The sequence below is a fragment of the Theropithecus gelada genome, chromosome 2 (assembly GCF_003255815.1).
Source record: "Theropithecus gelada isolate Dixy chromosome 2, Tgel_1.0, whole genome shotgun sequence".
Taxonomy (NCBI): domain Eukaryota; kingdom Metazoa; phylum Chordata; class Mammalia; order Primates; family Cercopithecidae; genus Theropithecus; species Theropithecus gelada.
This window is the reverse complement of record NC_037669.1, coordinates 163,277,601-163,301,820: the sequence shown is the minus strand read 5'-3', so window position 1 is coordinate 163,301,820 and position 24,220 is coordinate 163,277,601. Positions and strand designations below refer to the sequence as shown.

Genomic DNA, 24,220 nt, shown 5'->3' with positions numbered 1-24,220 from the left:
CCCAGGCTGGAGTGCAGTGGCCAGATCTCAGCTCACTGCAAGCTCCGCCTCCTGGGTTTACGCCATTCTCCTGCCTCAGCCTCCCGAGTAGCTGGGACTACAGGCGCCCGCCACCTCGCCCAGCTAGTTTTTTGTATTTTTTAGTAGAGACGGGGTTTCACCGTGTTAGCCAGGATGGTCTCGATCTCCTGACCTCGTGATCCGCCCGTCTCGGCCTCCCAAAGTGCTGGGATTACAGGCTTGAGCCACCGCGCCCGGCGGCTCTCCCTTTTTCTATTGTCCCTTACTACCCCAGTCCCTACTCCCACCCCAGACTTTTTACTTCCTAACAGGACATCCCAAGATCCTTTATTCATTACTCATGACATGACCTTCAAACTCCTGATCACTCACCAATGGGCACATTTTAATTTGCCATTGTCCTTCTGAAGATGTGGTGCCCAGATCCAAATACAATGCTTTGAGTGTTCATATGAAAACATTTTACCAGGTAAATATCAAGGTTGTAAAGATTCTTTCTGTTTCCTTTGTTTCAGCCAGGAAGTTTTCAGTGAAATATTTTAATTGTAAGTCAATCATAAGGAAATCATAAGATGTGAGAAAAGTATCTTAGCAAGGGAGAATGAGATTGTTAGATTCACATAATGGATTATAATGTGGAAAGAGTTGATAGAGATGGGATGATTAAAAGAACAATATTAAGCAGTCTTAGGTATGTGAATTGTCCTTAGCTACACCTGGGACAAAGAAATTACAAGAAGACTAACGAGACTAAGGAGAAGACACAGTGTAATGTAAATAAAAGAACAAAGGATATGTGCATATTAATGGAGAAAAGGAAAATTCTAGAGTCTGAGAAAGTCAAGAAAGAATCAAATACAGAAATGTGAAGCCCCAGAAAAAAAAATGGAAACATTCATAAAGTTTCCCCATTCATTTCTGAGTGCAATTTTTAAAATGGAAAAAGAATGGTTATCTTTTTGAGTGAATGAAGTTCATTATATAAATTGTTCCTATATTGCTGCCTAAACTTTGCTCTCCAAAAATTGCTTCTAAAAACCATGAAATAGGGACATTTACATGTAAAACTATTTAAATAAATGTCTACAACTAAATCAGAGAGTGTGTTTTTGGAAGATAAAACCAACTGGTTTTGAAATTTAAGAATATTTTTATTCTCAAGAATAGAATGAAAGATTTTTCATTAAGAAATGAAAAGAATTTTACTGCTAGTCAATTCACACTTATCCCTCTGTCGGATTCAAGTTTCAAAGGTGTGGGGGCTTATATGATCGTGGAATAAAGGAAGGAAGGAAAGAATGAAAGAATAGGATGAAACAAGGAAGATGGAAAGGAGAGTGGAAGTCAAGACTACTGATAGCATTGTCAGAATTTAGGCCATCGGGGCCTTGTGAATTTCTTCAGTGGTGTTCCTGTTGAATAGTGGTGGTAAGGACAACTTACAACTAAGCACTTGCAGGCTGTTACTCCATCCTTCTTTTATTCCTTTATTTTCTGGAGCTAATAAAAGAGCTGATTAATGTTTGCAACTATGTCAAATTGATGATGATGATGATAGTGACAACATTGGATATCACCCCTTTCTCTGCTCCTCTTTTAATCAGAAGTACCTGAAAAAGTTATCTGATGTGTTCACCTCTTCTCAGTTCACTCCTATACCTACTCCACTTCTCCTTTCCTTTTCCCTTGAAACCACTCCCACCAGGCACTTACCCTGGCCACACCACCGGAACACGGTACCCAGAGATCTCCACTTTGCTAAACTCAACCAGTGACTAGATCTCAACCATAGAACTTTGCTCTGTAAGCAGCATGTGATACAGCTCATCATTCTTTTTAAGAAAAACTTTAGAAATTCTTCTGGCTCCCAGATTCCACACTTGCTGAATGTCCACTTCTTACTTCCCCAGCTGTTCCTCTCAGGGCTACTCTGCTGGTTTCTCCTCATCCTCCTGACCTCCAAGTGTGCCCCAGGCCTCAGTTCTTAGCCTTCTTTTTGTATCAATATTCACTCCCATTCATAGGTCAGCTTCCTAATTTTCATGACTGTAAATCTTCAATGAGTGTTAAAGATGAAAAAGTTATGCATGCTATATTAGATGAATAATTTCTGCCCAGCAAGATATTCATGTCCTAGACCCCAGAGCCTATAAGTATGTTACTTTCCACAAAAGGGACTTTGGAGATGTGATTAAATTAAGGATCTTGAGAGGGGTTGATTATCTTGGATCATCTGGGTAGGCACAATGTAATCACAGGGCCCTTATAATAGGGAAGCAGGAGGGCCAGAGTCAGCAAAGAAGATATGAAGAGAGGGGCAGACACCAGGGAGACACTTGACGAATTGTCAGTGCTGGTTTTGAAGATGGAGGAAGGGGCCACAAGCTAAGGAATATGAATGGCTTCTATAAGTTACAAAAAACAAGGAAATAGATTCTCCTCTAGAGCCTCCAGAAGAAAAGCAACTCTGCTGACACCTTGATTTGAGCCCTGGATGACCCATTTCAGATTTTTGACCTCTAGAATTGTACATAATAAATTCGTGTTGTCTTAAACCACTTTGTATAATATGTATGGTACAGCACCAATAGGAAAAATTTACATATATACTAATAATTTGGTACACAACCAATAGGAAAAACTTATATACATACTAAAGTGTTTTGAAGTGAAGTACACTGATTTCTGCAAATTTCTTTGATATACATAAAAAACATAAGTTTACTAGACAGAGGCATAGATAGATGGTTAGAAGCATGCTAAAGCTATCACAGGAAAATGTTCATGGTAGAATCTAGATGGTGGGTATATGGATACTAACTTAAAATTCTTTCAACTTTTCTGTATGCTTGAAATTTTAAAAAATAAAATGTTAGGGAAAGGGTTAAATTATGAATTTTTCTAAAATTTTAGTTATTTGGCTTCCTAAAAAGAAAACATGTATTTTTCTCAGAAAAGTCGTGGATTTTCTCTGGATATTTTATACTTCTAACTATCTACATTGTCTGGTCCCCCAGTGACTAAATGCATATATTTTAGGAAGGGCTAAAACACAGCAAAGGTAATTAATTAGACCCCATGAAGACTGAAGGCTTAACCTTGACATCAGTAGTAACAAGCATAGTCAACGGAGCTACATAGTCTAAGAAAAAAGTAATAACCCTATGGAATGCTAATATATAGATTTGCAAATGAATTAGCTCTATAATTTATCAAATCTGAACTACACGAGGTACTCTGAAAATTGGTAACTATTCCATACTTCAGTGGAAAAACACCAGGAAAAAAAAAAAAAGAAAAAACTTTGATGTAACTTTCATTCTTTCAAGAAGAATATATACCACTCACACCTTTATGAGAAAATTCTTATTTCCCCAGGGAACACTGTTAGGGGCAGTTAAGAAAACAGACAGTTTCTGAGGGCCTTTTTGTTTATTAGGGAGTAAGATTAAAAGAAAATGTCTGGCTGTGATTTCTTGGGCGAGAGGACGTAGGGAGAACTGGCTTCTTTGGAATTTTTTCTGATACAGGCTCAAGGGAATGGGTATGATTTTAATACATGAGCTGCTGTTTTCCATACTAAGTAATGCTTTTTCTTACTCGACATCTCTCTTTATCATCACTGCACAGTAAGGCTGGGCTCAGGCTTGCGGGTTTCTGCCTGAGAAGGCACACTGCAGATAATTTAGAGTCAGATTCTGGGCTTTTTACTTTCTAAGCAGGCCTTTGAAATTCATGAGAGAAAAACAAGGGTTTTAATTTACAAAAGCTGTACTTTCTGGGAAGGAAAACCACTCTGAGTTATAAAATTTTGGTTGGAGAATCAAAAACAAAGCTCTGAAGAAATCAGAGCACACAGTATAAGCCATCACCACTGGCTCTCCACCTGGCTGCATGATAGAACCACCTGGGGATGTTTTCTAAAAATGCCATTGCCTGGGCTGGGTCTGGACCAGCTGAAGGAGATCGCTTGCTGTGGGGGCTCAGTATTGGTATTTTTAAAGTCCCCCATGTAATACCCACATACTAGGTGATTCTCATAGGCACTCAGAGTTGAGAACCACTGCCCAACTCAACAGAATGGAAACTCAATAGATGACCATGCACACTTCCCTGCTCTTTAAAACTAGGTCAGAGGTATTTGAATTATCAGGCTAGAGTCAGATTAGAGCTCCAGGCTTACACATTACTGTGGGCCTCTGGGAAAGGGTCCTGCTCCTTGTCTTTCTGTGATGGAATCTTAGATAGAGTTGGTGGGGGTACCTAAAAGTGAGAAAATTTATGCCTTGTTACTGAACCAAACCTGGGTCCCTTGGCCCAGCACAGTAAAGACAAATACCTGTACCAAAGTTTGCAGCAAGAAAAAGGAGGGCATTTATTTGCAGGGTGCCAAGCAAGGAAAATCAGACGCTATTGTGTGTGATCCTACTTCCCCAGTGGCTTATAAGCAAGGGTTTTTAAAGGCAGGGGAACAATTTTGGAAACAGAAATTACAGGTATGAAAAAAAAATAGAACCTTGGGACCCTGAACTCACTATACCAAAGGGCAAGTTCAGCTTAGAAGCTGAGTCACAAATACTGTCTTCCTTTGACTCCCAGATAGCTGTAATTTCACAGCCCCACATCATAGCCTCATTTCCTCTACTTCCTCTTTCCACGTTTGCTTCATCTTATGTAAAACTCACTGAGCGTGAGACAATGCATCATTGACTTTTTCCTCTATTCCCTCTTTTCACTGTAAAATGTACTGAGGCTAATTAGAAGCTCACAAGAATGTGACCACCTGCCTTACTGCCTGCCTCCTTTTCTTCTCCTTCCTGCTTGCAGTTCCCCTTTTGTGAACTTCAGTTCACAAAAACATAGATCACAGGAGCATCTGTGATCTATGCTTTTTCCCAGGCACATTCTCAGCTTTGGCCAAATAAACCTCTAATGGATGGAGACTTGCTTCAGTCACTTTTTGGTTTACATTTTGGTAACCACAAAGGGGCTGTCTGAGTGGAGTTGGCTCTTGGCCTGTAGCAGCGCTCCTACTGGGCCCCCAGTACCAGCTGGAGCTCTTTATTGCTCTGGCCTATTGGATGATTTGCTGAAGTCTGAGAGTTTCTCCCTCCAGAGATCCCTAATCACTCAAAAATTTCCAGTTGAGATCTGAAGTTTATTCTGCTGAAGAACTACTTTCCTGGGAGTTCTTACTTCTAACAAGGAAGATGACTTTCCTGCTTCCATAGTGGCAGAGAGCAGTTTTCAGCCTGGGCCCCATCTCCAGGTAAGGAGCTGGTTTGGGGTGTCATTTGGGGATTTAGTAGCTGAAGGTCAAGGCTTACTGTCGGTTGCCTGTAATTTCTCCTCATGCTCAGAAATCTCAATTTTATGTAAATCGTGTGATTGCTTTTTTCTGTTTTTTGTTTGTTTGTTTGTTTCAGTCCATGTTCCATTAGATTTAACCAACTTCTAACCTCCTCTAAAGTTGACTAAAATCCCTGCAGCTGTAGAAAGTCAAATTCCACCTCTAAAAACCCCAGCCACTTAAGAAAAATTAAAATTTGACTATCTGAAATGTTTCACATAATAAGACTGCCTTTCCAGCCTCTCTCTCTCTCATTGTGCTATTAATTTAAAGATTTTAGAGATCTCCTATTCTAAACAATTAATGAAAAGATCAGGTATTTTAAAGGAAGCCTAATAGTTTCATGGCTAGCCTTAAAAATTCTCTTGACTAAATTAAGAGCAAACTCGGACCGAAAATAGTTCTGGTAGTTAAAATTCCCAACGCAGCTTGGGTTTGCTTCCTGATTAGGGAATAACAATGGCCATTCTACCTTGTGGCCTAATTGTTAAAACCCTCCACAGCATGGGTTTGATTCCTGGTCAGGGAACCAGGCTGTCTTGGTTTAATATTTATGTGGCTTTGGGGGTACCAATGTATTATTGATCTTTTCCCCTTACGTGGACAGCTTTTGATTTCCTGTCTTCTGTCTGTGGTGGGGGACCCAAGGCTCTTGGGCCTTCATGTATGGACAGTAAGCTGTAAAGTTAAGACCCTAGAAAATATGGCCTGAAAGAAATGTGGGTTAAACCCTGTTTATGGCTAGTGAAACTTTCCTTTCTCTTAGTTATTTTTGGGGTGATTCTGGATCTTGTAAAAACTACTTGTCACCTCTTTGGAGCTACGTCATGTGTGCATCTGTGGTTATAACTTTGGTTATGGTAATTGAGAGGGTATCTTTGGCAAGGATGTTCAAAAGCCAAAAATATCAGCTATTTGTCCCAGCTGAAATCTTGTAATAAGAGATTTGAAAGGATTTTTTAAAAAGAAATCTGAGTGGAGTTGGCTTACTCCAAAACTCCAAATCTACAATTAGAAGTCAGCTTAATTAAAAGTTGATATCCAAGGTAGATTAAATTTGTGTGTGTGTAAATATATAAACACACACACACACATATATATATATATAAAACCATTATGCTTTTTCTCTTTTTGGATTCTATTTTTAGGAATTTTTTAGTTGACTGAAACATTAAAAAAAAAAATATGTGCTTGGTACTTCTGTTCACTTCCTTTCTTAAAAATTGTTCCATTTATTTTTACTCCACCCTATTCCTCCTTCCTCTTTGCCATCTTCAGTCTCTTGGATTGTGTTACCTAATCTCTTTGGCTTTGGGGGGTACCAGAAATTGCTTTGTATTGTGAAAAAAAGACTTGACCATGGAGTATATATTAAATAGCGAACGGGTGGATCACAGAGTGGGCTGATTGGCTTGGGTTGTTCACTGGCCTCTGGGGAATGTCCTTATACAGAGGAACACTGTGGAAGTGTAACCGTCCAATGAGTGCACCTTGCCCACTGCCTAGACAGAGCCGATTTATCAAGACGGGGGAATCATAATGGATGGAGAAAGAGTAATTCACACACAGCTGGCTATGTGGGAGACCGGAGTTTTATTATTACATTTGGGGATCAGAATTTTTAAAGATAATTTGGCGGGAAGGGGCTTGGGAAGCGGGGGGTGATGATTGGTCAGGCTGGAGATGGAATCATAGGGGGTCGAAATGAAATTTTCTTGCTGTCTTCTGTTCCTGTTTGGGATGGCAGAACTGGTTGAGCCAGATTACAGGTCTGAGTGGTGTCAGCTGATCCATGGAGTGCAGAGTCTGCAAAATATCTCAAGCACTCACCTTAGGTTTTATAATAGTGATGTTATCCCCAGGAGCAATTTGGGGAGGTTCAGATTCTTGGAACCAGAGGCTGCATGACCCTAAACTGTACTTTCTAGTCTTGTGGGTAATTTGTTAGTCCTGTCTAGGCAGACTGGTCCCCAGGCAAGAAGGGGGTCTTTTCTGGAAAGGACTATTATCAATTTTGTTTCAGAATCAAACCATGAACTGAATTCCTTCCCAAAGTTAGTTCGGCCTATGCCCAGGAATGAATAAGAACAGCTTAAAAGTTAGAAGCAAGATGGAGTTGGCTAGGTCTGATTTCTTTCACTGTCATAATTTCCTCAGTTACAATTTTGCAAAGGCAGTTTCAATTTTCCAATTTATGTATATTTGGATCAGGTTTACATTAATTACAATGTTAACTCTTAGCAACTCTTATTTTTAGTGAAAAACCTAAGAGGTAGCATTTTTAATTATGTATCAGATGCAGAGCTCAGGACTAAAAACAGAGCTGCAGATAAGGCATGGCTCTTCCCAGCTGAACCAGGAGGCATAGCTGGGCCAGGGAGAGCTCCACGTTGTTGTTAGGCCTTACTGTAACCATTTTTTTTAGAGCCTATATTTTTTATACAAACTATATAAGGAAAGTAAGATGAGTTTTGATTTAAAAAATTTTAAGAAGGCATAGAAATGTGATTTTTGTTAAAGGGAAAGTAATTTTTCCCAGTTTAGAGGATTTTTATTATTTTTAATTAAAGAAGTAAAAACAGTGTCAGGTAAAGCTATATGAATACAGAAAGGTGAAAAAGAATGCAAATTTTTATCCTAAGGTACAATGATAGGACAAAACTGAAGGTTTAAGCAAGTTATAGAAAGTTTATGAAATTGATCTTGTGAAAGGAATTCTGTGTGTGCTTAAATTGGCTAAAATGTAAAAGAGATTATTTAGTTTTCCTATAAATTAAGCATTAATAGCAAAAGCACACCAATGTGAGAGTCTGGGACCCTGTGTCAGAATAATAGGGTTTTGTTTGTTTCTTTGTTTTTTGCAGGATTGATCCACTCTATAACAAAAGATTGAAAAAGTTTTTAAAAGATTTATGGAAATCTTACCTTATGGTCTAACTGATTGAGATTAGACGGATTTGCTTATTTATAAGGTTTTGTGAAAACTTACCTTTAAGTCATTGTTCTCCTAAGGTAGGAAATGGTTGTGATTCCTGATCTGAAGAGTTTTATCTTGGGAAGTACTGGTTTGCAATGATCGATGGTTTGGGTACACAGGATTTAGAGAAGGAGTAAACTGGATTATGATGGCCTGCACCAACTAGAACAGGACAGGCGGAAAGAATTGTTTCTTTTTTTTTTTTTTTTTTTTTTTTGAGGTGGAGTCTCGCTCTGTTGCCCAGGCTGGAGTGCAGTGGCGCGATCTCGGCTCACTGCAAGCTCTGCCTCCCGGGTTTACGCCATTCTCCTACCTCAGCCTCCCGAGTAGCTGGGACTACAGGTGCCCGCCACCACACCCGGCTAGTTTTTTTTTTTTGTATTTTTTTTAGTAGAGACGGGGTTTCACCGTGTTAGCCAGGATGGTCTCGATCTCCTGACCTCATGATCCGCCTGTCTTGGCCTCCCAAAGTGCTGGGATTACGGGCGTGAGCCACCGCGCCCAGCAAGAATTGTTGACAAAAGGAAAAATAAGAAGGGAAGACAGAGTATTTGGTTTAATGGAAGGGCTATGACAGTGAGGATCACACTTGGGAACCAGAGTGGCATCTCGTGAAACATGAGGAATACAGACACCACGTCAAAAAGCAGAAAGAGAGCACACTGACCAGAACAAATGGCACTCTCCAAACAATGCTAGGAAATAAATCTCCAGATCCACCAATAGAAACTTTGATAAGACCTCTCCTAAGTCACTAGAGATTGGCAAACACCACAAGTCTAAAAACAGCCAGTTGTTTGCTGCTACCTGGAAGTTCAGGAAAAACACAGCTCCATCTCTCTCTAGCTGGAAGAATATTGACCTAGCAAAGTCACGTGTCAAGATACTTGTGTTTAAGAGCCCCATGAAGAGCAGAACCACAGTGGATGGCTTTCAGAACGAGAGGCCCCAGAAACTGGACCCTGTTGAGCAGGGTCAGGATGACATGATAGTGACTGAATAGCCAGTTGGAGCTATAGAATGGTGGCAGGAGAATAATAAGTTGGAGTTTTATTGGACCCCTGTGCATGGAGCAGGTCAGGATGGGAAACAGGCCCTGAATACACCCACTAGTGCCTCAGGTGTCTGGCCCCATGACTACAGCCATGACCACAGCCCTAGCTATTAATGAGAAAGGTACATCTCTGTTTATGGATGCATTAACAGCCAATGGAACAACCAACATGCAGACATCTGTTATAGGAGTGACACCCGGGAGAAGAAAATTTATTGATGGCAGAAAAGGCCAACCTTTGGCAAGTGATTGCGTTTGAGCATGAGGCAAACAGAAAGTGCCGCAGATAAAGAGCTATTGTCATCAGAAAGCAGGATGATTTCACTCACCTTGTGATATTCACAGAATCATCAGAGAATAACTCGCTAATTTTCAAGGTAATGAAAGAAGTACAGGCCGGGCACGGTGACTCACGCCTGTAATCCCAGCACTTTGGGAGGCCGAGGCAGGCAGATCACTTGAGGCCAGGAGTTTGAGACCAGCCTGGCCAACATGGTGAAAACCCATCTCTGCTAAAAATGCAAAAAAATTCGCCCACTTGTAATCCCAGCTGCTCAGGAGGCTGAGGCAGGAAAATCATTTGAATCTGGGAGGCAGAGGTTGCAGTGAGCTGAGATGGCACCACTGTATTCCAGCCTGGGAAACAGAGTGACTCTGTCTCAAAAGAAAAGAAAAAAGAAAAGAAGAAAAAGAAAGCCAAAGTGCTTGAGCACAGCTGCTGCTGATGACAGAAAGCTTATGCTGCTCAGTGCCATTGGCAGTGTCTTCTGTTGTGCACTTGACTTTATTTATTTTATATAGCATTCAACAAATGACAGCAAAAGAGAAAGCACTAAAACCGCAGAAGCTATCAGAAACTTCGTGAATACTTTCATACAGTTTCAGAAGTCTATTACTGTAGTAGTCAATGGCCCAACCATTAGGCTAAGAGCATCTATATTGCTTCTTTGCAATATGGTCTGGACTAATGAAAAGGCTTGGTTTCCACCGCTCTCTACTACCTTTGGACAGAATCCAGATGGCTGTTCTACCATTGTTTCCCAAAATAATGGAAGGAGCATTTGCAAATGAGATATTGCTCAGTGGGCAGAAGCTGACCGCACAGGAGGCTGCGGTAAAGGTCTGGTAGCCCAGGTATTTGGGCCCGGGACCTTCACCCGGGAAGTTATGATTTGAATTAAGAAGTTTGCTTCATGTAATCCGGTTGTGCTTGAGGAATCTGAAGCCCTTGTGTGCTGCAACATGAAGATGGAGTTGGAGCAGGCCAATGAGATGGAGTGCTGCCTGCTGATGATGCAGGGATGGGCTGAGCCGAAGAACATCATTGGTTTCCCTAATCCATTCTTGCAGCCTGAAAAAAGTCACCCATAGTTCACACTTGGAAACAGGACTGGAAATAGTCAAGTTATTTATTATCAAGAAGCTTTTAAGTACTGTAGCTTTAAAATAAGTAACTAGAAAGCTGCTTTGTCCACATAAGTGTAAAAGTGTAATGGTGAGCACTAGACTGCTCTTGGAAGCTCTAGTTTTTGTTTTCTTTGGCTAGTACAATATAAAAAAAGGAATTCTGTTTTATTAGTTTTGAATTGCAGAAAAGTCTAGAGTAATGTTTGATAATGTTTGTTTTTCTCATGTTTTTCTTCTGGAGTACAGAATCTAAAGGAGTATCAGCCAGCCTCACTAATACAGAGATACAGAATGTCTGAGGTATTGCCTTTGTCTCCAAGAAGGTACAAATACTTCAGAGATGGGAAATTCTACATCAAAAGTGAGATTTATCTTGTAAGATAAATCTTTCTGATTAAAAATCCACTGATGAGCATACCCCTAAACCAAACACATGCTTAGGATTCATGCGAGATACCAATTGGTTTCCTCTTCTTTTTAAAATATATCCAGCTCTTACCCAGTTAGCATGAAGAAACCACTGTCTCTCTAAAAGAAAGCTTCTTTTGTAGTATTAGTGAATCACTGAATAGCTTAATAATGAATATCTAAGTTACGCTAGTCTTACCAAGCTTTAAACAGTTTTTCTGACCCTTTAAAAAACAAAAAAAAAACAAAACAAAGCTACCAAAGTGCCTTTTATTACTGGGTCAGAAATATTACCTTATACACAGTTTTCATTTTCTATTTGCAGATAGGACTAATATATTACATCAAATAAAGTATTTTTATGTTTATAAAATGTAATTTTTAGGTTCGCTTAGAATATATTTAATTTAATAAGTTAAAGTTCTTTTAACATAGTATTAGTTGCAGAAACTCCTTTCAAAACAAAAAAAGAACTACCTTATTTTCAACTTTTAATGTTCTTGGCCTCTGCTTTTATGTCTATACAATATACTATTACAATATGGCGTCCAAGAGCGCCCTGTGTGGATAGACATGTGAATTCCTTCCAGGAGTGAGTACTCATTCCAGACTACAGATGCTTACTGTATTAGTCTGTTCTCACACTGCTAATAAAGACATAACTGAGACTGGGTAATTTATAAAGGAAAGAAGTTTAATGAACTCACAGTTCCACATGGCTGTGGAGGCCTAACAATCATGGCAGACCGCAAAGGAGAAGCAAAGGCATGTCTTACATGGCAGCAAGCAACAGTGCTTGTGCACTGTTCTATAAAAATTTTATAAAAATTCTACTCCTATTTATAAAACCATCAGATCTCATGAGACTTATTCACTACCATGAAATCAGTATGGGGAGAACTGCCTCCAAGACTCAGTTATCTTCATCTGGCCCCACCCTTGACACATAGGGATTATGACAATTCAAGGTGAGATTTGGATGGGTACATAGCCAAACCATATCACTTATTATTAGTTAGGCTTCTGAGTTTGCAATCATATTGAATGTATGAAGAGTGAAAACAAATCAAAACCTTATTTCTGTGCAATATTGAAGTTTATACTCAGAACTGACCACCACCCCAGCCATGCAAAGTGCTGTACAGTGTGTAAATCAACCTTTATCTTGGATTGATTGGTATAGTAATTCTGCATCTGTGGGGCCTACCTTTTCATTCAGTAGTTTGGACTATATATAAACTGTATAATCTGTAAAATTTTTATAGAATAAATATTCAGTTGTGAAAACTGGTTAAATCAAACTAACATTTCTTACACACACACACACACACACACACATACATACATACAATTAGCTGTTAATAATACACTAAATACAAAGGTAAAATTTGGTTTTCTCTTTTGAACAAGATTTTCGTGTGACATTAAGAGAGAATAAAATATTTTTGTTTACCTTCTAATCCAAAAATAAAATTCTAAGCCCCCAGCTGACTAAATGGACTGCTCTCTTGGCCAAGGTGGTCCCGAAGAAACCTGAAAAACTAGTTCAGGTGTGATGGGAAGGGAATGCTGCATAGGCCTCCTTATACCCTCCTCTCTTTGGAATTTAGGCACAACTGACCAGCATTAACATTAAACTGGAGATCACAAGACTGACCAAACAGACTCTTTGGATACCAAATTCCAACCTGACTCTGGTATGGCATCACATGAAGGACAGTAAGCCCTGAAGGAAATCAAAGTGTTTTACCCCAAAATGTATTTTTTTACATATTTTAAAATGACTCTGCAAAGCTGTCTCTTGTGAGAGAAATTTGCAATCTATAGAGAATCTCCTTCCCTTGCTAGATCTTCTTCTGGAGAGTCTGACACCTTGTAAGGCCCAATAGGAGAAATTTGCTATCTATTCTCTATGAAACCTCCTATCCGGAAGCTTCAGCTACATGACAAGAACCTTGGCTTCCACAATGCCCCTTGTCTCAACTCAAGCATTTCTTTATGCTAACTTCAAACTCTTCAGGCAAAGCTTAAGTCTTTCAATCAATTGCCAGTCAGAAAACCTTTGGATCCACCTTTGACCTGGAAGCCCCTACTTCAAGATGTCCTACTTTTCTGGGCCAAACCAATGTATACCTTCCATGTATTGATTTAATGCTTTTACCTGTAACTTCTGCCTCCCTAAAATGTATCTTATATAAAATGTAGATTTACTGGGCATGAGACAATGCATAATTGACTTTTCCACTACTCCCTATTTTCGTATGTAAAATGTAGATTTACTGAGGCTACTTAGAGCCTCACAAGAATGTAATGATGTGCCTCACTGCCTCCCTCCCTCCTGTTTGCTCTTTCCCCTTTAAATACTGAAGTTCACGACACCCTTGGCAAATGCATAGATCACAAATGCTCCTATGATTTGTGGTTTTCCCAGGCATGTCTTGCACTTTGGCTAAATAAACCTCTAATCAATTGAGACACCTACCTCAGTCACCTTTTGGTTTACACAGGCAAAACTGTAAATCGATACTTGGAGGTTACATTGGTTTGGCCCCAAAAGGCAGGATATCTTGATGCAGTGGGTTTACAGGTCATAGGTAGATTCAGCGATTCTTTGATTTGCAATTGGTTAAGGAAGCAAGGCTTTGTCTAAAAACTTAGGGTTAACAGAAAAAAAATGTTAAGGTGTGGCCTGTGGATGTGAATTTCTCTAGGCCCCTCAGGAAGAAATTTAGAACAAAGAATGGTGGACAGAGTTCAGTCTTCAGCTCCTCCTTATCTGTGGTCTACCTGGCAGCAGTTGGCATTTCCTATCTGATAGGAGTCTGAAAAACAACCCAGAGATATATGTGAAGATGGCATCTTTAGTTTCTACAGGGAAACAAACATCTTGTGGCTCTAATTTTCTTGGGTGACTACTGTTTTAAGCTATTGTTACCTTCTTGCTTATCAGGTTACTCATTTACATCTCAAGGTTAACTAGGTTCCTGGAATGTCTCTTGAAGGAACTCAAGATTTTCCTTTATTTCCATGCTTGGCTTCCTTATTATGGGCCCCTATCCTGTCTCAGCCTTGTTCCCAATAAATGTTCTAGAAGATGGCAGACCTCACAGAGCGTTCTTGGGGGCAAGATGGTATGGCAGCTCTAGAGTAAAAATGATAGCATTCCAGGATAAGGAGGGCACAGTGAGTAAGTCTGAAATGGACATCTGAGACCATAGACAGCTCCATAATTGTCAGTGTGGACCACCATGGACCAGAGCCCACCACCACTTCCACCTCCATGGCATGCTTTACCCAGCACACAGACACCCCTCTCCCCAGCTCTTCCCAGGGTAGAGGAAAAATAAATAGGTGAAATCTGAATTGATTGAGTTTAAGTGTGATTTAACTATAAAAATGCTGAACTGACTTTGTTAACCAAGAGTTGACTAGAATACATCTTGTAACAACTGGGATAAAAGGAGGTTGAAATAGAGCTTAAGTGATATTTTTCCATCAGCAATAGAACCCTAACTTTATTTGGAATGTCAATGTGTGTAGCTAGAAACAACATTGCTAAGTATCCTTTGCAGAAGGTTTGGTCAACAGGGAAATTAGAAGTTGTGGGGTGGAGCATGTTGAAAAGCTGTCTTTAAAATGAAACGTCTTGGCCGGGCACGGGGACTCACACCTATAATCTCAGCACTTCGGGAGGCCAAGGCAGGTGGATCACCTGAGGTCAGGAGTTCGAGACCAGCCTGGCCAACATGGTGAAACCCTATCTCTACTAAAAATACAAAACTTAGCCAGGCATGCTGGCACACGCCTGTAGTCCCAGCTACTCGGTAGGCTGAGGCAGCAGAATCGTTTGAACCTTAGAGACAGAGGTTGTAGTGAGCAGAGATTGCATCACTGCACTCCTGACTGGGTGACAGAGTAAGACACCATCTCAAAAATAAATAAATAAATAAATAAATGGAGTGCCTTGGTTGGCAATTGCTCCTCATCCCTTTTCTTTCCTTCTTCCTCCTCTGGACAGTATGCTGGAGCAGTGGCTACCACTTTGTGACCAAGAAGGAAAGGCTGAGAGAATCACAGAGACCTTGATTCAGGTGTCATTGAACCACCTGCTTTCAGACTCCTCACGATGTGAGAAAAATGACTCCCCAATTTGCCTGAGCCTCTGTTTCTCAGGTTTCTAAATAGACTGCCAAATGCAATTCTGAATCAATACAAAGAAAAATGTTAAAACCTCTCAGAGGTATTCATTGTTGATGAGTTGTTATATATTCTTCCAGACTTTTAACACTCTACATTTATGTGCAATATTATAAAAAGTAAGATTTTTTGGCCGGGCGCGGTGGCTCAAGCCTGTAATCCCAGCACTTTGGGAGGCCGAGATGGGTGGATCACGAGGTCAGGAGATCGAGACCATCCTGGCTAATACGGTGAAACCCTGTCTCTACTAAAAATACAAAAAACTAGCCGGGCGAGGTGGCAGGCGCCTGTAGTCCCAGCTACTCGGGAGGCTGAGGCAGGAGAATGGCGTAAACCCGGGAGGCGGAGCTTGCAGTGAGCTGAGATCCGGCCACTGCACTCCAGTCTGGGCGACAGAGCGAGACTCCATCTCAAAAAATAAAAAATAAAAAAAATAAAAAAAAATAAAAAGTAAGATTTTTTTAGTATCATAAAAATAAAGATTCCTTAAATATTTAAGAGCTAATGTCTTAAAAAATAAGGTTCTATACTGTAGAATTTGGGGTGAATGTGAAAGTCAAGCTTTATTTAAATGACAAATGTCTTGAAAATCCACATGAAGCTAAGTGTCTTTTATGGATCACACAATATTGGATATCTGTAGAACTTTTCAAAGGGTCTGTAGGAGGGAAAAAATAATTTTCTCTTCTACCCTTCATGAGTTCTTAACTGGAACTCCATTTAACAAAAGACAGATTAACAAGAGAAAAACAAACAAAAGTTTAACAATGTGTACCTCTTGTATACAAAGGAGAAAACAAGATCAATGAGTAAATCTCTAGAGTAGATCTCAAAAGGGTAGTCTTAGAATTCAGGCTTAAATCCCATTGTTCTCTGAAACAAAGAAAGAAGGGTGTGATGCGAGTTTCCATTAAGATGTAATAGCCATGAAAAACACTAAAACACAGGTTAGATTTTTTTATGCAGTTTTAATGGATGCCTTCTCCCTTGATTATAGAGTCTCTAGTCTTTTAGTCATCCTTCTCATCCCTGGTGCAGACAGGGAGACACCCTTACAAATGGATATAGATGCAAATTTCTCTTACAAAAGGGTAACTTTTCAGAACTCCTCTGTCTGCAATTTCTCAAAATAACCAACTCAAAATAATCCTTATGCAAAAGAGGGATATTTGGGGTGGCAGATCCTGGTCTTCTACAGTTATATTTTGGGGATGGTGTGTCCCGGTCTGATCAGGTCAATTCCAAATGATGCTATTGAGTTATCTTAGACTTTAGCAATAATACAATTTTCAAAGACAGACCTGAAACTTTCTGATCTATATTCTGAGAGAAGAAGTGGTAAATTTGGAAAACAGATGCAACTAGTTATTTGTAATTTCAGGAGTCTGAAAGGAAAAGCCAGATATCACACTAAAAATGCTAATTTGAGAAATGTGCTTGTTAGCTGCAGTGGCTGTGAGAATGTGCCTCTGTGATCTCCAACTGCAGTGAGCAAAACTGACCGACAGCCCCAGGTGCTGCACTTAGATGTCCACTGCTGTGTTTGCACCAAGCCATACTTCCCATGGGTTGCTCTCAGCCATGGATTGAGCAAAGGCAGAGATACACATGCAGGCCTCAAGATGCAGGACTTCTCTGATGGGTGACTTTGGCACAAAGACACTCTGACGGCCTTATCACATTTTCAAAAGGATGATACTGCAACCTCAGATGCTTCTGCCCAACCTTCCTGTCTTCCTTCTGCCTTCCCATGGTCCTTCCCTATTTTCTCTTATAAGTATTTCCCTTAATACATTTCTTGCACATCTGATTTTGTCTTGGCATCTCCTTCTTAGAGGACTCAAACTAACATATTATCTACAGGAACAATAGTTTTAACTAGGAGGCAACTATTATAGAGGTGGGAAGTGTGATACCTTTCCTCACCCATTATAAGGGTCATAGCAGACTCTCAACTTTCAAAAGCTGGGTTAACAACAAGGAATATAAATCATTCTATTATAAAGATACATGCACACATATGTTTATTGCAGCACTATTCACAATAGCAAAGACATGGAACCAACCCAAATGCCCATCAATGATAGACTGGATAAAGAAAACGTGGTACATATATACCATGGAATACTATGCAGCCATAAAATGGAATAAGATCATGTCCTTTTCAGGGACGTGGATGAAGCTGGAAGCCATCATCTTCAGCAAACTTATGCAGGAACAGAAAACCAAATACCATATGTTCTCACTCATAAGTGGGAGTTGAACAATGAGAGCACATGGAAACAGGGAGGGGCTGGTCAGGGATGGGGGGCTAGTGGAGGGAGAGCATTAGGACTAATGTATGTGGGGCTTAAAGCCTAGGTGACGGGTTCATAGGTGCAGCAAAGCACCATAGCATACATATACCTATACCTATGTAACAAATCTGCATATGTATCCTGGAACTAAAGCATAACAGAATTATTTAACTAGAGTTTCACATGACTTGGACACCTTCAGAAATGAGGACCCGAAGACCCAGGAAAACTATTTTTATGCTTTGGTTCAATGAAGAATGGATAGCCATGTAGAAATGTGATTGGACAAAAAAGAGAATGATCTGATGATAATAGACTGAGTGGGGAACCCAGCAGAGCCTGTCTGTTCAGATTCTTCTGAGCCTTTCTGTGCAGCATTCCTTCTTCCCAGGTATAGGGCAGGTCCCCTGTGGAATGAGGGTCTTATGATCTACTATCAGATCAGACAAAGCAGGTCATAGAATTTATTTGTCGTCAGCTCCTACACAGAAAGGCAGGGGAAGGTTACAGTAGTATTGCTAGTTCCTATAACCCAGTTTGGGAAAGATGTGTTCAAGTTTATATGACCTGCCTTGGGGGCAAAAGGGGAGCAGGAGACAGGAAGGCAGGAGAAGATCAGAAAGATACTTTGCTTCTGAGGTCTTTTCAATATCCTTCAGTTCAAAGTACTCAGCATGCCAATGCACCATACTTTGGAGTATTGTTTTCTAAGCTCCAACATTATCATTCCCCCTATGAAAGAATATCCTGCTTGAAGCTACATCTCAGGAGTTAAGAGAATGAGGATGATCATAGCTTAATTACCTTGTACTTTGATTTGTCATGTTATTTCTAGGTGTTACCCTTTCCCAGTGCATTGAGAAACACATATAAGAGGGTCATATGGTTTGGCTCTGTGTCCCCACCCAAATCTCATCTGGAGTTATAATCGCAATATTTTCAAGGGAGGGAACTGTAATCCCCACGTGTCAAGGCATGGAGGTGACTGGATCATGTGGGCAGTTTCCCCCATGCTGTTCTCATGATAATGAGTGAGATCTCATGAGATCTGATGGTTTTATAAGTGTTTGACAGTTCCTCCTTCACACTCACTCTCTTTCTTACCTGCCACCATGTAAGACAAGCCTGCTTCCCCTTCCACCATGATTGTAAGTTTCCTGAGGCTTCCCTAGCCATGTGGAACTGTGAGTCATTTAAACCTCTTTCCTTTATACATGACCCAGTGTTGGGTGTTTCTTTAGAGCAGTGTGAAAACAGACTAATACAGAAGGTGTTGCTCTCACTTACGCAATTCCAGCACAGAACATACCTCTATACTAGGGTTTCTCAACCTCAGCATCATGTGTAAGCTGGGTAATTCTTTGTTGTGAGGGAGGGCTGTCTTGTGCATTACAGGATGTTAAGTAGCATCTCTAGCCTCTACCCACTAGACACCAGTAGGATCCTCCCCAAAAGATGCCTCCAGACATTACCAAATATTCTATGGGGGGACAAAACTGCCCCAGATGAAAACCTCTTCTCTATACTCAGAAATGAGAAACAGGACAGCATAGATTAATGACAGCAACAGTCACATGTTATACGCTTGGGGGTTTTGGAGTGGGGGCTGTGGTTACAAAACTGAGCTCCTGCTTGGACATATTGTAACAGAGACACCAAGGTGCAAATCCCAGTTGCAACACTTCTTAGGTGTGGCCTTAAGTATGTTACTAAATATGTGGAGTTATCCAAACTTGAAGTGAAAGGCAAAGTCCTCCCAGACTGCCAAGTCTATCCAAGACTTCTGACACTAGCCACAAGTTTGGGGGTCCCCAGGGTCACCCTCACTTCAGACCAGCTGGCTGCAAATTCAAGGGTCCCCACAAACTCCTTATGTTCAATAAGTTGCTAAATGACTTACAGAACTCAGCAAAGCACTATACTTGTGATCATAACAGTTTTATTATAGCAAAAAGGATATAAATCAGAACCCTTCAAAGAAAGACACACATGGGAGGAATCTGGGACTAGGAGGGCTCCAAACATGAAACGTCTGTTTCCTCAAGATTCTGTGTCCCTCTGTCATCCATGTATAGCAGTACGTGTATGGAGTATTACCATCCCTGGAAACTCACCCAAGTATGGAATATTACCAACTCTCTATGAACCCTGAAAATCTGAGACAGGTCTCGGTTAATTTAGAAAGTTTATTCTGCCAAGGTTGAGGATGTGCACTAGTGACACAGACTCAGGAGGTCCTGAAGACATGTGTCCAAGATGGTCAGAGCACAGTTTAGTTTTATGTGCTTTAGAGAGACATGACACATCAATCAACATAGCTAAGATGAACACTGGTTTAGTCTGGAAAGGTGGGAAAACCTGAAGTAGGGACAGTGCTTCCAGGTCATAGGTAGGTGAGCAACAAACAGTTGTATGCTTTTTGAGTTTCTGATTAGCCCTTCGAAAGGGGGCAATTAGATATGCATTTGTCTCGGTGAGCAGAGGGATGACTTTGAATAGAATGGGAGGCAGGTTTGTCCTGGGCAGTTCCCAGCTTGACTTTTCCCATTAGCTTAGTAATTTGGGGGCACAAAGATTTATTTTCCTTCCACATTTCCCCCCTTTTCTTTGTAAATTCTTTTGGAGAAAGTATTTGAGAAGAAAATGAATCTCTGGTCTCAGACTTCATCTCATCTCTCATGGCCAGAACAGTTTATTCCTAGACAAGTAGGTCTCAAGTTATTAGAAAAACTAATTTTTAGCAGATTGTGAAGTCTCATATCCCACGAAGAGAAAGTAGGGGGAGGAAAGGATAAAAACAACAACAAACAAAATAACAATCTTGAAAAATTGATATAGGCCACATCACTCTGAAGTCCATACTTCAGTAGGGAGGTATGAAAGTGGCTTTTGTATGTAAACAGCTTACCATTATTTTCTTCTGAAGTTTAAGTTGTCTAGTTTCAGTTTGCATGGCTTTACAAAAGCGTAGTAACTCCAAATTAGGAAAAATAGGAAAAAGGAAGGAAAAGTTGAAAACATTATTTTAAAGACTTGCAGCCAATAAAAATTAGAATTCAGTCCAAACTGTAAAAAATAATAAAAATTGAAAAACATTATGCAAGACTAAAATCTAACAACAGGTGTACTATAGTTTTTGAAACATAATTTTTCTCTCTCCAGCTTCCCATTTTTATTAAAAACAAATCATGGGAGGACTGGTTTTCTTTACTATACTTGGCCTAATTATTTTTATATAGTGCAGCAAGAATATTTTTTACATAGGCTTTTAAATTGTCTTTTATGGAACTTTGTTCCACAGAAGGAATCTCAGATAAAACTTTTTTAAAGTTGAGCCCAGTCATGGATATGTACCATCAAATATGTATGAGTTGGGTGATCCTCCCCTCTTGAGGTTCCAAGATAAACTTGGGGCTCCTGGGCATGTCAGATAGTGACATACTTTACTACCACAGATCAGAATCCTGAACACGGACTGTGTAGACAAGTTATGAGGCCAGTTTTTCCAAAGGGGTTTTATTGGCTCCATAAGCCAAGTTTGATTCCTTAAAGGAAAGCACATTATTCCAGTCAAAGCCTTGGTAAAATAACCAGTTTCTCCAATTGTGTCCTGTTACAAATGAAAACAGATTCTTACTGCACTTATGCAAATAACTGTATTGCCATAAGTTAAGAATACTCACAAATAGTTTCCAAATTCTGGAGAAATCAGGTAGAGAGAAAAGAAATATGTTGCAAATTTTGTTCAAAGGAGTATACTCACTTGTTAAAAGCTGTCAATAGCTCAAAAGAAAGGCTTTCTTGACTCTGGAAAAAACAAAACAAAGGATGAATAACGTTTTAAGCAAAAAATCAAAATGATTACTTCAGTCTTCTACTAGTTCAGTCCATGCAGTTAATTCCTATCCTGCTTGATATTCATGAACATTTCAGCTTTCCATGAGTCCTGAAATTTTTCCTTCTATTTTGATGTCATAATCTCCAAAGTTAACAGAAACCTGCATTCAAGAGCACCTGTTAGGGTTTTATAGCTGATTATAAAACCACCTTCTAAGGAGGACCAAAACAAGGCAACAATTTTCAGTGGATGACAAAAGGCTGTAGGGCAGCCATAGTCAAAGAAACAATTGACAAGGAAATGTATTACCTCTGTGGCATACAGTAACAATTATAATTATTACTGATAATGCGCACTAAGTCATATCAGAATCATAAGAGTTTTCCATAATTTTTGAACACATATGAATAACGTTTATACAAATGCAGCCCAAAGAAAGGCAAATTATACAGGAAGCATTGTCATATATGACACGGTATAATTTTTATACCAAATAAGCCTAGTATGTTGTTTTTGGACTTTAGGGAACTAATATCTTAAAGGATTCATTAGGTCAGAAAGAGTCATAATTTATAATTTGATTTTGGGAAGTTTGTCAAATATCAAAAGTTTAAAACACTTGATATCACAAAATAGGATCATATGTCATTGTCAACTAAGTCATTCATTTAACCAAAGTGATAACTCAAGGATATCAAAAAAAGGCAAAAACCTTCCTTCTTTGAGAGGAGACTTGATTTTCTAATCAATAAGCCCTAATAGAAACAGCATGAAGCCAATTCAATTTGTTTTTCAAAATTTTATAAACAATCTATAAAATTTTAATCTTGACCATAAGACATAACTTCCATAAGCCTTTTATAAACTTTATAACCTTTATTAAGGAGTCGGTTAACGCTTCAAGAAAACCTTGTTAATCTGACACAGCAGCCTATATACTGGTCTTCCATCAGTGTGCTTTTGACATTCATAAATAATTTATAGACAAACTGAACTTATTTTATCTCCCAAAATCAGCTCTTACAATCTCACATGTCCACCTCTTCCATGATAGTCTATGGGCCTTGAGGAGCTGAACAGCTTGTATTTCTGGCCCTGTGTCTCAGGAAGGCAGTTTATTTTTATTGGTATCTTCTACTGGGCCTGAAGATGGGGCTTTAATTGATGTCAGTATTTAAAATTTAGCAAGACTTGGTGTCCTTTTTAGACCAGGAGTCAAAGCCCTATAACTCAATGTCAAAAGTACTTTAACAGTGCATATAGAGAGATACACAGATGTAATAACCTTAATTTAAAATTTTTTTAATCTCAATTTTTTGGTTTGCTTTTTTCCTAAGCAAACCAAAACTTAATAATAATGACATAGGAATTGTTTTGATAAACTGTAAAATCTGTTAGGCCAGTTACCAAAAGGCAAAAGAAACCTTCTGCACTACACAGAATATTATGTTAGAAGAAAACATTTCCTTTAGAACCTTAAGAAAACATTGTTAGCATCAGGCCACAACAAACAGAACTTAAGGAAGAAAACCAATATGAGCTGAAAATGAGTTGAAGAAGAGCATTACTATTTCTCGTCCTTTAAAAGGGGAGAAAAAACTGACAAGAGTGAGATGCAATAAAAGTTGAACTTTGGGTTAAAACAAAATTAAAATCTCTGATAATAAACTATGACTAAATCTTAATTTAAGAAAATTTCATTGTTCTAACCAATTATTTAGTATGTAAGTTTTTTTTACATCAAACCCAATCTCTAGAAAAACCATTATAATTTCATTTTGTTTATAGACAACTTGATCATTTAAAAGTTTTTTGTTTTTGTTTTTTGGTTTTTTTGTTTTTTTTTTTTAAATAAAGCCTTACTGTGATTTACACAGACTATTCATGACACACTTGGACTTTCTGGTTGTTGTCCTGAACATCCCTCTTTCTTAAACAACTAGACATTTTATTCAAGGACTAAATTTACCATACAAGATTCATTCTTATATGAAACTATTTCTCTTTAAGCTTTCTTAGCAAAAAAACCCCTCTTTATTTTTATAACTTTTTTGCATCTCTCTTATTTCCTAGTTCCTTTTAACATGTTTTATATATGACCTTTAAATAAGCTTTGAGTTAGACAAAAATTGTTCACCTATTTTTAAAAAGAATACACTTTTTTTTAAGAAGAATGTTTTTCTTTGAATATTTTTATTGGAAAATACTCATACTCAAATAATTAAATATCTATCATTTAATGTAATATAACTTTAGATTCTAAATTATGGTGAGTTTGTATACAAGTATTTATCCCATTACATTTACCTAATTGTTTACCTAGATTATTTATGAAAATTGTGATAGTCACCATTTAAAGTTATGGAACTACCATTGTGAAATTATAACAAGACAGTGAAAAAAATTTGACCTAACTGGCTCCATCTTGCTTTTAACCTCCAAGCTGTCCTTGTTCATTCCTGGGCATCAGCCAAACTAACTTTGGGAGGAAATTAGTTGATAGTTTAGTTTTGATATAAAGATGATAAAAGTCCTTTCCCAAAACAAACCTCATTGCCTGTGGACTACACTGTCTAAAACCACAAGATTAGAAGGTATGGTCATCTTATTAAATTCAAGATGTAGCTATTTGTATTAAACCAATGTCAATGTCTTATTTATTAAAGATTAT

General features: G+C 39.0%; 1 pseudogene; it reads left to right on the top strand.

Annotated features, from left to right (window-relative positions):
- LOC112619406 overlaps positions 1-10,773 on the top strand; it is a 35,869-nt pseudogene extending 25,096 nt beyond the window's left edge.
- Positions 10,774-24,220: the final 13,447 nt, after the last annotated feature.